Source organism: Phascolarctos cinereus, unplaced genomic scaffold (assembly GCF_003287225.1).
Source record: "Phascolarctos cinereus isolate Bilbo 61053 unplaced genomic scaffold, phaCin_HiC Scaffold_3;HRSCAF=262, whole genome shotgun sequence".
Lineage (NCBI taxonomy): Eukaryota > Metazoa > Chordata > Mammalia > Diprotodontia > Phascolarctidae > Phascolarctos > Phascolarctos cinereus.
Genome location: NW_027555736.1, coordinates 118,113,390 through 118,128,594, shown reverse-complemented (window position 1 = coordinate 118,128,594; position 15,205 = coordinate 118,113,390). Strand labels below are relative to the sequence as shown.

The following is a 15,205-nucleotide window of genomic DNA, read 5'->3' as shown; positions in this document are numbered from 1 at the left end:
GGATGAGAGAACTCGTAGGCAAGAAAGGGGCTGGCAAGGTGGAGGAATGTTACAGAGTCAGAAGCTGCTGATGCATAGTGATGAAGTCTGGAGTGTCAAAAGCACAGCTGGGAGGGGATTGGATGGCTCCTGAGGAGTTTGCTACCTTAGAATAAGGTTTTATTGATACCTTTTGTTTATCATACCACAGACCCCATCCTGACCTTCCCCAAACTCCATATTCCTTGTCACATAGAAAAACAATTAAGGAAAAGTTTGGGGACCAGATCTACCCATCTAGTGATCCCAGGGTTTGCTTTTCTATTCTCTCCTATTCTTCCATTTCACTTATTTCTAGTTCTCTGTCTATTGCAGGTTTCTAACTATCAACCTGGGCAACAGTGCTTAAGAAAATAATAAATACCTCTACCTATGCCTATCTGTAATAAACCTCATAGTATTCATGGTATATGGTGAATGATATTAGTTCTCATCTCTTAACTAAAAGTTAACTTGTTTAGACACCATACCATGGAATATTATTTAAATATGAAACCACTTAGTGGTTTTAGTGATTAAAACAGTGTAAGTTTTACAATATAAATTAGTTCAGATGAGAAAGGTTAATATATCTAAAATCAATGTCTACCATTATCTACTTCTGGCTTTGCAGAGCACATCAATATATCCTTCAGACCCTCCCAGTATACTTCTCCTATCCTCTAGATATTTATATCATTCATGAATAAGATAAAAGAAAAGGTCATGTTAACTATAGAAACTGATTTCCAAAGGACATAGATAAGTTTTTGTTGTTGTGTCATTTCAGTTGTATCTGACTCTCCATAACCCCATTTGGGGTTCTCATGGTTTTTTTTTTAAAGGCAATAAGGTAATTCTATTTAAACCAATGCAAAGAATGGAAGAGATAAATTAATTTTGGATTTTCAGGTATTGTTAAACCAAAAGCTTTGTAATTAGCTAATATCTAGTAGAATTTAGTTAGGACTTTACGTTTTACAAAGAGCTTTATATATGTTATGTCATTTGATTCTTATAACAAAATGGTTAAGTAGGTTTTATTTTTAACCCCCATTTGACAGATGAAGAAACTGAGGTTTTAAGTGATTTACTCGGAGCTTAAGTGACTTGCCCAGAGTTACACAGCTGGTAAGCTTCTGGGGCAGGGTTTAAACTCAGGTCTTCCTAACTCCCAAGTCCCAACTATCTATCCATTGCACAACTTTCTTCCTCATGGGTCATGTCTGGTTTAATTTAATTACTAATATTTCTTTCTTAAAGTGGCCTGTCTTATAGGGGGTTGGAAGTTTTGTGAGAAGGGAATACAATGATTGAGCTCCCCTCCTTAGGGCAACAAATACAGCAGACATCATCCTTAGGAACAGATGAGCAACAACAGTGGCAGAGGGATTTGTGGAAGGAGATTAACGCCTTCTCTTTTATAAACGTGAAGAAACCATTTGAAAGATATCCCAGTCTGAAACCTTCAGGCTAATCTGAAAGTGAAACCTTGATCAATTTTTCTCTTCTTTCTCTCTCATCCTAAACAATGTCCTGCTCCCCCCTCCTCCTACTCCTCCCCCACTCCTGGACTGACCAGTCTAGGAAAGACTTCTCTCTTAGAGTAATTTGAGTGGTGACTAGACAATTGACAAAGGGCTCTTGATTGATCTACCTAAGAGCAATAGCCTCTTTCCCCATTTCCTGAAGGTGTTATGGCATTGATCAGAAGAGAAAATCTCTTTCTTTGCTTCAGGTCAAGAGTAACCAGCTGGGAGCTGGGAAGAGCTCTTGAGTGTAGTGGTCATAGAAGAATTAACTCATTTTAGGAAAATGGTTCTCCAAGATTCTCCAAAATGATTCTTCAAAAGATTCTCCAAGAGTCTAAGTATTATTATTTTGGACTGATGAAGTAAAGTGTTAAATTTGACCTTACCCTGAGTTATGTAACTTATGTTTTATCATACTGTGAAATTTACTTATTCGAGAATTCTATAAATGTTACTTTAAAATGTCTTATTTTAGAAAGATATCTGAAGGCATGAGGGAACTCTGCCAATTTGGACTTTTCTCCCTAAACTAGAAAAAATGTTTGGATTAGAATGACGATAAATTAATAAGAATTGCTTCTGGCAGGCGTATGCCTAAAACAAAGAGTAAAGTATTAATATTTTGTTTTCCACAGATGTATCGATATAAAGGTAAGTAAGAAGTCTTTGAGGAGCAGTAGCAGTGAATATAAAGGTGGCAGAGACTTTTAAGAGAAAGCATGGTTGGGAATGGGGTGGGGTGGGAAAGAAATGAACCAATCACCTTTGATGTTAGCATTTGATGTGGGAGAGTTTTTGTTTTGTCTGCAGTAGGTATGTGTCAGCTGAAAGCTGCGAAGAAATGGGTAGTGAGCCTTCAAGACATCTAATGGGTATCTCCACATGGAGTGTGAAGGGGAAAAGGAATACAACATTGGGGTGGGGAAGGGAAAGGAAAGGTGGAGGAATTATTTTACATAATTTGAGTGAATAAGTAGATGATTATACAAACAAGGAGGAATGACATAAACATGCCATTCTTGATCTCTTGGCACAATAATTGGGTTTCAGGAATTGAGGCTGTTCCCAAATGATTGATTAGGATTCTGGAGAAGATGGATTCTTTTAAGGCAGGTAGTGATGAAGTGGATAGGGGCCTAGAGTAAGGAAGATCTGAGTTCAAATATGGCCTCAGACACTTACTAGCTATGTGACCCTGGGCAAGTCCCTTAACCTCTGTCTGCCTCAGTTTCCTCATCTGTAAAATGGGGATAATAATAGCACCTACTTCCCAGCATTGTGGTAAAGATCAAGTGAGATCATTGAAAATGGTTTAGTATGGTTCCTGGAACATACTACTATGTAAATGTTATTGTTGTTATTGTTCTGAGCCTCAGTTTCTCATATGTAGAATGAACAAAGTGAAAATAGAAAAAAGAAACCCCAAACCAAAACCTCCTAGGAACATTATAGCAAAAAACTAGAGCTTTCAGGTCAAATAGAAAGTATTGTAAGCAGCCAGAAGAAAAGAATTAAACTACTAAGGAGTCACAGTTAGGATCACACAAAATTTAGCAGCAGCCACCATCATGAGGCAGAGATCTGGGTATAAGCTATATCAAAAGGTAAAATATATAGACTTACAACCAGGGATAACATACCCATCAAAACTTAGTATAATCCTAGAGGGGAAAAATAGGCTTTTAACTACACAGGGGACTTCCAAGCCTTCTTGATAAAAAAAATCCAGTTGCATAGAAACTTCGATATATAAACATGGAAATTTTTTGGGAGTTTTGCAAAAGCTGCAGATGACACATGAAGGGCAGAAGACAACACAGAAAAATAAGAGTAAGGCTATCATTATAGAGCAAGTTCGTGATAATTTGGTACAAACTGCAGATACAAATACATTTAATCATTCTCATCTTTCCCTCTCTTCTCTGACTTCATTGCTATCCACTTGTGATTGGAGCAATTGCCATGGGGAAGTTAAAGAAAGATGGTCATTAAGTATTGCTTTATCATGGAAATCAAGGGCATCATTTCCTGAAATGATGACATTTCCTTCCCTTTTCTTTTTTATTATTCTAATGTTACTTATTGTCATGTACGCATGAGCTCCCTGCTAACGTTCACTCTGTACTTTCCCCTACCCCATTTCAGAAAACATTCAGTTTTCTGTTTGTTCTGTTCTATGTGATTCAGTTATGTTATATATAATTAAGTCTGATTTTATAACTTCATCATTATTTTTTGTTCTGCTAATATATATCACTGTTGGGAGGGGAAGGGGGAGACTAGGGCACAAGTCACTTCATTGTCATCCCCCCAACCCTGCCAGGGTTCAGTACACAGTGTGCAACTCTTCGGCTGCACATTGCCTTACCACTCAGAGGCTCCCTCCTATATATATATATATATATATATATGTATATACTAACAGAAATTACTCTCATACTGGCCTTATTTATTCTCATTCCACTCTCCTTGGATTGCTGTTCCATCATTCTCTCCTATAAACACATTGTATCATTCTCATGCTAAAATGACTTTCTACTCCCATTACGATTTTCTCTCCATATACTGGCTCTGTCACTCCAAATACAAAAAATTTCAACCCACACTCTTTTTGCCATTTCTAGGGCAGCCTTGCTCCACTCCATGAACAAACAACAGCCCTGAGGCTATGTCCTGATGCTCTAAAATAGGCCCAAGGAATAGGAAGCACCTATTCTCTCCCACATCTTTGTACATAGCTGTTTCTCTCCCAGCATTCTCCCATCACACTCCTCCATCCCTCAGTAACACAGCACCACGAACTTCTACCATTTTCTTTTTTCTAATATAGCAAATTTGCCTTCCTGGCCTCAGAGAGGGAACTGTCCAGTTGCTGCTGGGCTGAATAGGAAAAGGCACCATGGCATTTTTTAAAATATAAATTTATTTATTTTTAGTTTTCAACATTTACTTCCACAAGATTTTGAATTCCAAATTTTCACCCTGTTTTGCCCCTCCGCCACCCCAAGATAGCATGCATTCTGAATACCCCTTCCCCTAGTCTCCCCTCCCTTCTATCTCTCCCCCCCTTCTCTTATCCCCTTTCCCTTCTATTTTCCTGTAGGGCAGGATATATTTCTGTACCTCATTTCCTGTATTTCTTATTTCCCAGTTGCATGTGGAAACATTTTTTTTAAACATGTTTTTAAAACTTTGGGTTCCAAATTTTCTCCCTTCCTCCCACCCCACCCACCCTCATTGAAAAGGCAAGCAACTCAATACAGGTTGTACATGTGCAGTTATGCAAAACACTTCCATAGTAGACATGTTGTGAAAAACTAACTCTATTTCCCTTAATCCTATCCTGCCCCCCATTTATTCTATTCTTTCTTTTGACCCTGTCCCTCCTCAGAAGTACTTCCTTCTGATTACCCCTTTCCCAATCTGCCCTTCTCTCTATCATCCCCCTGCTCTCTTGTCCCCTTCCTCCCCTATTTTCCTGTAGGGTAAGACAGATTTCCATACCCAATTGAGTGTGTATGTTATTCCCTCCTTAAGCCAAATCCTATGAGAATAAGATTCCCTCATTTCCTCTCACCTTCCCCTGTTTCCCCTCCACTGTAAGAACCTTTTCTTGTCTGTTTTGTGTGAGATAATGTACCCCATTCTACCTCTCCCTTTCTCCTTCTCCTAGTATAATCCTCTCTCACCCCTTAATTTTATTCTCCAGATATGACCCCTTCATCTTCAACTCACCCTGTGCCCTCTATCTATCTATCTATCTATCTATCTATACATCCATATAATTTTTTCCCCTCCCACTACCCTAATACTGACAAAGGTCTCATGAGTTATAAATATCATCTTTCCATGCAGGAATGTAAACAGTTCACCTTAATAAGTCTCTTATGATTTCTCTTTCCTGTTTACCTCTTCATGTTCCACTTGAGTCTTGTATTTGAAAGTCAAATTTTCTATTCAGCTCTGGTCTTTTCATCAAGAATGCTTGAAAGTCCTCTATTTCACTGAATGACCATTTTTTCCCCTGAAGGATTATACTCAGTTTTGCTGGGTAGGTGATTCTTGGTTGTAATCCTATCTCCTTTGCCCTCTGGAATATTATATTCCATGCCCTCTGGTCCTTAATGTAGAAGCTGCTAAATCTTGTGTTATCCTGATTGTGTTTCCACATACTTGAATTGTTTCTTTCTGGCTGCTTGTAATATTTTCTCCTTGACCTGGGAACTCTGGAATTTGGCTACAATATTCCTAGGAGTTTTCCTTTGGGGATCTCTTTCAGGGGGAGATCAGTGGATTCTTTCAATTTCTATTTTGCCCTCTGGTTCTAAAATATCAGGGCAGTTTTCCTTGATAATTTCTTGAAAGATGATGTCTAGGCTCTTTTTTTGATCATGGCTTTCAGATAGTCCAATAATTTTTAAATTCTCTCTCCTGGATCTATTTTCCAGGTCAGTTGTTTTTCCAATGAGATATTTCACATTGTTTTCTAATTTTTCATTCTTTTGGATTTGTTCTACTGCATCGTGATTTCTCATAAAGTCACTATCTTCCAATTGCTCTATTCTAATTTTTAAGGAAGTATTTTCTTCAGTAATCTTTTGGACTTCCTTTTCCATTTGGCCAATTTTGCTTTTTAGGGCATTCTTCTCCTCATTGGCTTTTTGGACCTCTTTTGCCATTTGGGTTAGGCTATTTTTTAAGGTGTTATTTTCTTCAGTATTTTTTTGGGTCTCCTTTAGCAAGCTGTTGACTTGTTTTTCATGATTTTCTTGCATCACTCTCATTTCTCTTCCCAGTTTTTCCTCTACTTCTCTTACTTGCTTCTCAAAATCCCTTTTGAGCTCTTCCAAGGCCTGGAGATTCATATTTTTCTTGGAGGCTTTGGATGTGGGAGCTTTGACTTTGTTGTCTTCTTCTGGTTGTATGTTTTGATCTTCTTTGTCACCAAAGTAAGATAATATAGTCTGACTCTTTTTGTGAGGTTTGCTCATGATCCCAGCCAACTACTTGAGTTTTAAACTCTTTGTTAAGGTAAGAGTCTGCTTCCAATGTGGAGAATGTACTGTCCCAAGCTTCAGGAGTTTGTACAGCTGTTTTCAGAGGTACTTGTAGGGACCTGTAAATTTTCAGTTCTTCCAAGGTGGTATGATAAGGGTTGAGGTGTTTACTCTTTTCCTGGCCTGTACTCTGGTCTTTGAGTGACCAACCACAAGCAATCTTTTCTCTCTTGGAACTGTGAGGAGGGTTTCTTCTCCACCGCCACTACAAGTTCTACCGTGCCAGAGTTCCTCCTCACCCCAGCACCGCAGCCCAGAACTGTGACCCAGATCCAAGCATGGGCAAAGCAAGAGATTCCTGCCTCAGCACCAGCAAAGAGATCCCTGTAGTCCCCCTCTGATCAGCCACTTGATTCTGCCTCAGTCTGTAGGCCCTAAGCTCAGAACACAGCCAGGCCCCTGGGGCGCGCGCTCTGAGCTCTGCGCTCTGGAGCTGACTCTGACCTAGCTCCTCTCTTAGCACTGCAGAAACAGAGTTTTCCCACTGACCTTCTAAGGGGTCTTAGGCGTTGGTGGATTGAGGTGTCTGGAAACTGACACAGCTGCCTGTGATTCAATCCTTTGAGGCCTGCTCCAGGTTCACTGCAGCCTGCGTGCCCATACTGGACTGTACTTCTTTCCCTGCCTGGTGCCACATGCCTTTTCGATCAACCATCCAGGCTGTCTTGGGCTGGAAATTTGTTTCACTCTGTCTTTTTGTGGGTTCTGCTGCTTCAAAATTTGTTTAGAGCCATTTTTTATGGGTATTTGGAGGGGTTTGGGGGAGAGCTCAAGCAAGTCACTGCTTTCATACTGCCATCTTGGCTCTGCTGATCACCATGGCATTTTTAAGAGCTTCTTGACATAGCACCTTCTCCAGCTTCTTCTGTTGTTGCACTAATTGACCCTCTCAGACAGGGCTGTTTTCCATGGAGAACCACTCTTACTCTTATCCTTGGTCTTCCCTTTTTACTGTGGTCTATATAGATCTATTAGATTGTAAATCCGTTGAGGGCAGGGACTGTCTTTTGCCTTTTTTTGTATCCCTAGTGCTTAGCACAGTGCCTGGCACATGGTAGATGTTTAGTAAATGTTTATTTATTGATTGATTGATTGATAGATCCTCCTCTTCACTCCAAGACATGAAGCTCCTCTTCAGGGCAGGTGAAAATTGATCTTTGTCTTGGCCATTCACACATTTCATTCTGGGTACTAGCAGCCTCTTCTCCATAGTGACTTTGGGTTCTGGCTCATATTGTGACAGAGGCATCATGGAGTACATATTGGCTTCACCCTTTTGAACCCTGACTGGGAGAGGGACACTTCTTAGATCTCTTTCAAATTAGAAATTGTATTATCTCTATCCATTGCTCTGGTTCCCTAGGTGCCCTTATGAAAAACATAACTCTCGGCTGGTCCAGAATGGCTGTCCTAAGAATATGAGGTCTCCATCCGTGTGATATATGAAGTGGCTGTTTATTCTGATGCATCTCCATGGGACCTGCTTCCCATCCTGAGGCCAGGACCTGAAAAACTAGTAACCTGGAAGACCTGGGAGTCTACAAGCCGTGGCTTGCCCTATTGTCTTTATTACCAACATTGGGATGACTACCCATCCCTCTCCCCCTACAAGTCCTTTGGGTCATATATTCATTGTTTTCCTTGATCTTCCTATATAGCTGGAAGAACATGTCCATCAGACTTATCAGGTTATCTTAGAGTTCATTGCTGAGCTTATACTCTTAAATATCTACTGAGAATCACCTCTGTCCCCTCCCCCAGTGACTATCAAATGACTACGTAAGTCATATACTGAAGTAGAGCCTCCACCTCCCCTCCTTGGATGCTTTGTACTGAAGTTGTCTTGTGAGTATATTCAAACATCAAGCACTAGACTTTGAGTCACTGGGTCTGGATTCAAATCCTAATTCTGTTACAGCCTCTCTCTGGGCCTTATTTTCCTTATCTGTAAAATGAGGGAGTTGGTCTAGATGATTTCTAAGGTCCTTTCCAATCCTAAATTTATGATCCTACTTTCTCATATAATTCTTGAAAACACTGGCAAATCCCCAGTAATGGTTTCATTTTCTCTTAAAAGTTATGTCTCTGGCCAATGAAGGCTTACTCAATTTGCCTATCACTTAGGCTATCTAGGACATCTTGATGGGAAGCAGGTGGAGCTATACCTTATACACAAAGTGACATTTTGCCTCAGATGTTAAAGTCTCTTCCAGATTCTTTTGTAAAATAGGTGAGGAAAAGATCTTGGAATCCTGTACTCAACAACTTTATTGCTCTGAGTTCAGTGGTAACAAGTGTGTAGAGCTCCTCAGAGTTTTCCCTTTAAGCTCTTTATCAACTGTACCACTCCTTCCAGAGAGGCAAGGGAAGGAAGAAGTGATGGTAATTAATGCTGGTGTTGGTCATTTGTTGTCACTCATGTCCCATTTCTATGCCCTCTGGCCTCCTTCCCAAAACAGATCTGAGGGGACCTCAGAAAACACCCAAGTTAGATATATAAGACAAAATTGGATCTTAGCCTCATTAATGCTTTTCTACTAATATATTTAAATACATGTTTGGGGGAATGGGATACTACTTGGGGAGGTGGAGTTGAATAGAACCTAGGTCAGCTCCTAACCCTTGATTACATTCCTTAGACCAGTGGTCAATACAAACCTTGGGCTCACCAATTCCACACTTGCGCAGGCATTCACCAACTCACTTATTCTCCTATTCTATCTTCGATACTTAATTCACACTCACAGCCTACTTGAAATACTGGCCACCTTAGTTCTTCCATTTCCTAGATGAGGAGATGGAGGTCTCAAGTCCCACCAGTTCAGTGTATAATCTGCTTTTTTGCCTACTCAACACCTATTTATTTTGTTCCAATACCCCAGGTCTCCCAGTACATATCTCAAAGATGCATTTCCATAAACAGGAGTGTTTATTCACTTATGTATTCATTTAACAAACATTTATTGATGACTTCTCATAGATCATTTGCTAGATGCTGAGGAAAATATAAAATTAGATGTGACACAGTCTCTGTCTTAATGGAATTTACAGTCTGAATATGACATAAAAATTCAGATACCCAGAACATAATTAAGTCATATAATGCATGCATTTTGCGTGCATATCATGTAAGTGCATGGGGAAGGTTTTTACTGACTGGGGAGGGTGGGAGTTCAGGGGGTGAGGTTATGGAAGAAACAGTACTTGAGTTGGGCTTTAAAGGCTAAGTGAAATCAACACATTTATTAGGTACCAGGCACTGTGCTAAGCACTAAGGGTGTGAAAGGCTTGCTTGCCATCAGGGAGCTTACATTCTAATAGTGGAAATGCCATGTAAACAACTATTAACATAATAAGATATATACAGGGTAGACTGGAGGTAATCTCAAAGGGTTGCTGCTGTTTATTCTTCATTCTCCAAGAGGACCATGACATTAGGAAGTTGATGCCATAATTTGCAAGTGAACTGGAGTTAAGTGAGGGAGGACTGTGCAAAGTTACCAGCCTCACTTTCTCCTCAGGAGTCATCCAGGTTTAGTGGCAAGATATAGATCATGTACCTGTAGATGGCCCCGAAATCTCAAAGGGGAAGGCACTGGAGATTGGGATGGAGAGAGGAGGCTGGGAAAAGCCTTTTGTGAAATATAGGGTTTGAGCTGGACTTGAAGGAAGCTAGGGAATCTAGGAGACAGAGACAAGTGGGGGAGAACACTCCAGGAATGGGACATAGCAAATGAAAGGCACCAAGTCAGAAGATGAAGTACTATGTGACAAGTATTGATGACAAGTGGCAAGTAAGAGAAATGAGAAACTAATAACTGCTCTGGTACTCCGAGGAATTTCTTCCTCTCAAATTGTAGATAGTGATAGGACCATTTAACCTTTTCCTAATTATTTCTTCAATTAGCAGTGTATTGTTTTAACCAATCATCTATCAGGGTAGCCATGACTTCTCACAATAAAGCAGATGCAAAGCCTGTCTTTTCTTCTCTATTTCTCCCTCTCAAACTAAAGTGGGCAATAAAGGTTAACAAAGGCAACTCCTTGAGAGATTTCCTCTCTTTCAGATTGTAGATGATGTTAGAAAGACAATTGTACCTCTCTTCAGCGTAATGATCTATTAATTGCCAAATCCAATGGCCTTTTCTCAATCCTCTTGTTTCTTGACTTCTTTGCAACTTTTGACACTGTCAATCGCCCTCTTTTCCTTGATACTTTCTTCTCTCTAGGTTTCCGTGATACTATTTTCTCCTGGTTTTCCTGTTGTTTATCTGCTACTGCTCCTTCTCAGTCTTTTTTGCTTTATTTTCATCTAGGTCACACCTGATGATAAACATGAATGTCCCATGGGGCTCTGTCAATTATATAGATCTATGATGATAATTCTAAAATATACTTATCTAGCTCTGACCTCCAGTCTCACATCTCCAACTGCCTCTTGGGTTTCTCAAACTGGATGTCTTCTAGACATCTTATGTTCACCATGTCCAAAATTGAACTAATTATTATTTCCCCTCCCCCCCACCATCTTTTTTAATTTCCCTTATATACTGTTGAGGTACTACCATCCTCCTGTCATCTAAGCTAACAACCTAAGGGTCATCCTCCTTGTCCTCATTTTTGTTGTCCTCCTCCTCCTCATCTTCTCTCTCTCTCTCGTCATATCCAATCTCTTGTCAAAAACTGTCAATTTTCTTTTCAGATACCTCTTAATTCTAGTGCCTTTTTTCTGTCAATTATTTCTAATTTATCCTGTATATAACTTGTGGTTTGTGTGGTACGTAGTGGTTTGTATGTTGTCTCCTCCATGAGACTGTGAGTTCCTTGAGAGCAGAGACTGCATTTTCCCTTTCTTTGTATGCTTAGCACTTAGCAGAGTGCCTGGCATACAGTAGGCACTTTATAAAAGTTTATTGCAAAATGTTTACAATAAAACAATGCCTCTCTTCCAGTTGGTATGGCTCCCAGCAAAAGGGCTGCACAGCCTGTCCTTCAGCTTTGATTAGCTTCTATCAGCTTCTGTCCTCTGTCTTTTGCAAGCCGTACCTCTCCTTGTTTCATGTCCTTGACACCTCCTTGTGCTAGCATCCTCTTTTACCTTCATCTGCTCATCTTCACCTCTTCCTTCAGGCTTCTAATGCCTGGAATCAGGGCCTTCTCTTTTTTTTTTCCTGCTAGGCAATGGTGTTAAGTGACTTGCCCGGGGTTACACAGCTAGTAAGTGTTATGTGTCTGAGGCAGGATTTGAACTCAGGTCCTCCTGACTCCAGGGCTGGTACTGTATCCACTGTGAGGGCCTTTTCTTAAGTGGTGATCCATCTCTAACTTCATATCATCATCGGAAAATTCCACCTTTCTGTTAGGTATGGTCTCTAGGTAATCTTCCTATAGTCTCCAAACAGTTAATTTGATTATAATTTACTTGCTGTTTCTTTCAAAACTCTGAAATAGCAATGTTTGAATCTGTCAACCAGCATTTATTAAGTGCCCACTATATGCTGGGGTGGGGGAGGGCAGGCAGCTAGGTTGAGCAGTGGATAGAGCACCAGGCCTGGAGTCAGGAAGAACCAAGTTAAAATCCAACCTCAGACTCTTACTAGCTATGCTACCTGGGCAAATCGCTTTACTCTGTTTGCCTCCATTTCCATATCTGTAAAATGAACTGGAGAAGGAAATACTAAATCACTCCAGTATCTATGCCAAGAAAACCCCAAATGAGGTCACGAAGAGTCAGACACACTGAAAGACTGAATAATCACAACATTACACAACAGGATCTGTATTGGCCTACAGTATACTACAGCTACCTATAACTCAGTACTCTGTTTTAAAAAGATCTTTTCAGTACATTTATCTGAAGAGTAGTTTTCTCTCAGTTCCTCAGAACAGTCTCTCCACAACATTCTAGCTGAGAGGCTATATATTTTTCCAAGCTGATTTCATCAGTATTTCTTACAGAAAGGTTTTTTTTTCTGTCCTTTTCAGCAACCAAAATGTCTACATGACAAAGGGGCAGTACCTAATATAAGGGAAAAACTTGCCTATGTGGTAGGGACCACCTAATTTTCTTAGGCTAGGCATGGTGGATTTTTAGTTATGCAGTGTGGTCTATTGCCAAAGGCTCCCATGAAATTATTCATATATGCTTCTCCTGGCATGTAAGGCAAAGGACTCGGAACTTTTCTTGGTAAGCGATGCGGGGGGGGGGTGTCCCTAAAGATTATTGAACAGAGAAGTGATGGGACAAAAATCTAAACATAAGAAAGATTATTTTGGCAGAAACCAGATTATAAGGGAATTAGAGAGAGGATGGTTTGTGAGCAAGTAGAGACAAACAGAGATAGCTTTTTTCTTTTTCATTTTTAAAAATTTATGTATTTGTTTTTAGTTTTCAACGTTGACTTCCACAATATTTTGAGTTCCAAATTTTCTCCCCATCTCATCCCTCCCCCACCCCAAAATGGCATGCATTCTGAATACCCCTTCCCCTAATCTGCCCTCCCTTTTAAGAGATAGCTTTTTTCAAATGGTTTCACAGTGAAGGGGAAGAAGGCGAAGGGATGGTAGCTAAATGGGTAGCAAGTTCACAGGAAGTCAGTGTGATATAGTGGGGGAAAAACATTGTCTTTGGAGTTGGAAGACGGGTTGAAATCCTGAATTTGCTATTGAATACCCGTATGACCTGAGGCAAGCCACTTCACACTCCTGGGCTACAGTTGTAAGTTAGGCCACAGGTTCAGCTGACCTCTAAATCTATGATCCTCTGTGGTTGTTTTTTCCCCTTTTTTTAGGGATTGCTGATACCTGTGCATTTTTGGAAGCATATGGGAATGAATCCATGGAAGGAGATTAAAGATGCATGAAACAGGATGAGGAGCAAGGTCCTGGAGGAGGTGGGAGGAAATGAATAAAGGGTACAGGCCTGGGAGAGACCTTAATGAGCTGTAAGCATACTTTTTCTGCAATGATCAGAGGAAAGGAGGAGAACATATGTAAGGATGGTAAGAAAGTGTCGGGAATTTAAGGAACAGAGGAGGAGTAAGAGAACTCACGGTAAGTGTCGTCAGTATTCTTAGTAAAGTAATAGGCTAAGTCATGGATTATAGAGATATTTCTCATCCTCTCTTTTCTCTCTATTCTTGCTTGTCCCTACCTCACTCTCAGTTCCAAAACCTATATTTACCCATCGACTGTTAACAGCTACTTAAATTGGAAATCAATACAATATGTGATACATAGGTACAATTGTCCACTTTTTAATGTCTAAAAAGTTAAGCTGAGCCCAAAAGAGGAAAGGAATAAGCAAATTTATTAAATGCCTGCTATTATGTGCTAGACACTCTGCTAAACACTTTGCATATATCATCTCATTTGATTGTCATAACATCCTGGGACATAGAGTCTATTATTACCCCCATTTTACAGATGAGAAAACTGAGGATGAGTGGTTAAGTGACATGCCCAGGATCACACAGCCAGCAAGTGTCTGAGGCTGGATTTGAGCTTGTCTTCCTGACTTCAGGCTCAGTGCTCTGTCCACTACAACACGCAGATGTCTCTAAAGACATCAGGCTGTGAACCACGCAGCAAACCTAAACTGAAAGAACCCTGAACTGGGTTCTGGGTCGCCTTATGTGGCTGACTAGCTATAACAAATGCTTGAAGAAGTCATTTAATATCATCTTCAAAGTAGACTTAACTAATTCTTCTCTTACTATCTTACAGGCTTCTTGTAAGAATAAGATATGATGTAAAAGCCTTTCGAAATACACCATTCAAATCCCTGACAATAGTTTAATTTTTATAGTGAACTTGGGCAAGTTTACTTCCTCTCTCTGGGCCTCAGTTTCCTCATCTGTAAAATGAGTAACATCACTCTACCTTGCTGTTTTCTAAAGGGGAGGACAGCTAAAGAATTGGTGATTAGAGGATTAATGGTGTGAACATACTTCTGAATGCATTTCTATTCCAGCCCAAGAAAGCCTTTGGAAATGAAGCAGAATGTATAATATGTACAGTGGTCACTTCTTACTGCAGTATGTTACTGGAAGCTGTGTCATAAAGTACATCCTGTTTACCCATAGGAACAATGTTCCTTGTACATTGTAAGTACTCAGTAAGTGTTGGATTGAAATAAATTATAATTGGTGGTTTGTTCCTAAGCAAGAGTACAGTATTAAATAAATTCATAGATTTGGGGACATACACAGGATTGACAATATGTCATCAAAGCAGAGGCACAGTTATAAACCACAATAATAATTTAAAATAGTAAAATTATATTCCATGCTCTACAAAAATGGGTATAAATCAGGATGGCATGTAATGTGCTGGAAAGAGACCTGGCTTGAGAGTCACAAGACCTGCGGTCCTAGGTCTTCCCTGACCAACTGTATTTGTGTTATTAGATAGGTCATGTCATCTCTTTGTAGCTAAGGCACTTCCTCTGTAAAATGAGGGGTTAGACTTCATGATGGCTAAGGTAATTTTGAGCTCTAATGATCTAGGTGAATTTTAGGAATCAAATAGATGTAATGGGTTGATCAGTGGAACTCCTTGATTTCCTAGTTCTGCCTCTTCTGGAGATGGACATGTGTT

At 40.0% G+C, this 15,205-nt stretch overlaps 1 long non-coding RNA gene across 10 annotated transcripts in view; it reads left to right on the top strand.

The window, feature by feature from the left end:
* Positions 1 to 15,205, top strand: part of LOC110193675 (uncharacterized) — a 95,408-nt gene that overhangs the window by 11,619 nt on the left and 68,584 nt on the right. The window contains exons 1-2 of one of the 10 annotated variants that reach the window (XR_013485293.1): positions 9,800 to 13,660; positions 14,580 to 14,712. The exons of 6 other annotated variants lie outside the window; for them this stretch is intronic. This is a non-coding gene — a long non-coding RNA (uncharacterized LOC110193675). Of the gene's footprint in view, positions 1 to 1,082; positions 1,150 to 9,799; positions 14,713 to 15,205 lie in introns of those variants that run through there. 3 more of the 10 variants (XR_013485290.1, XR_013485289.1, XR_013485291.1) reach the window with 3 other exon arrangements.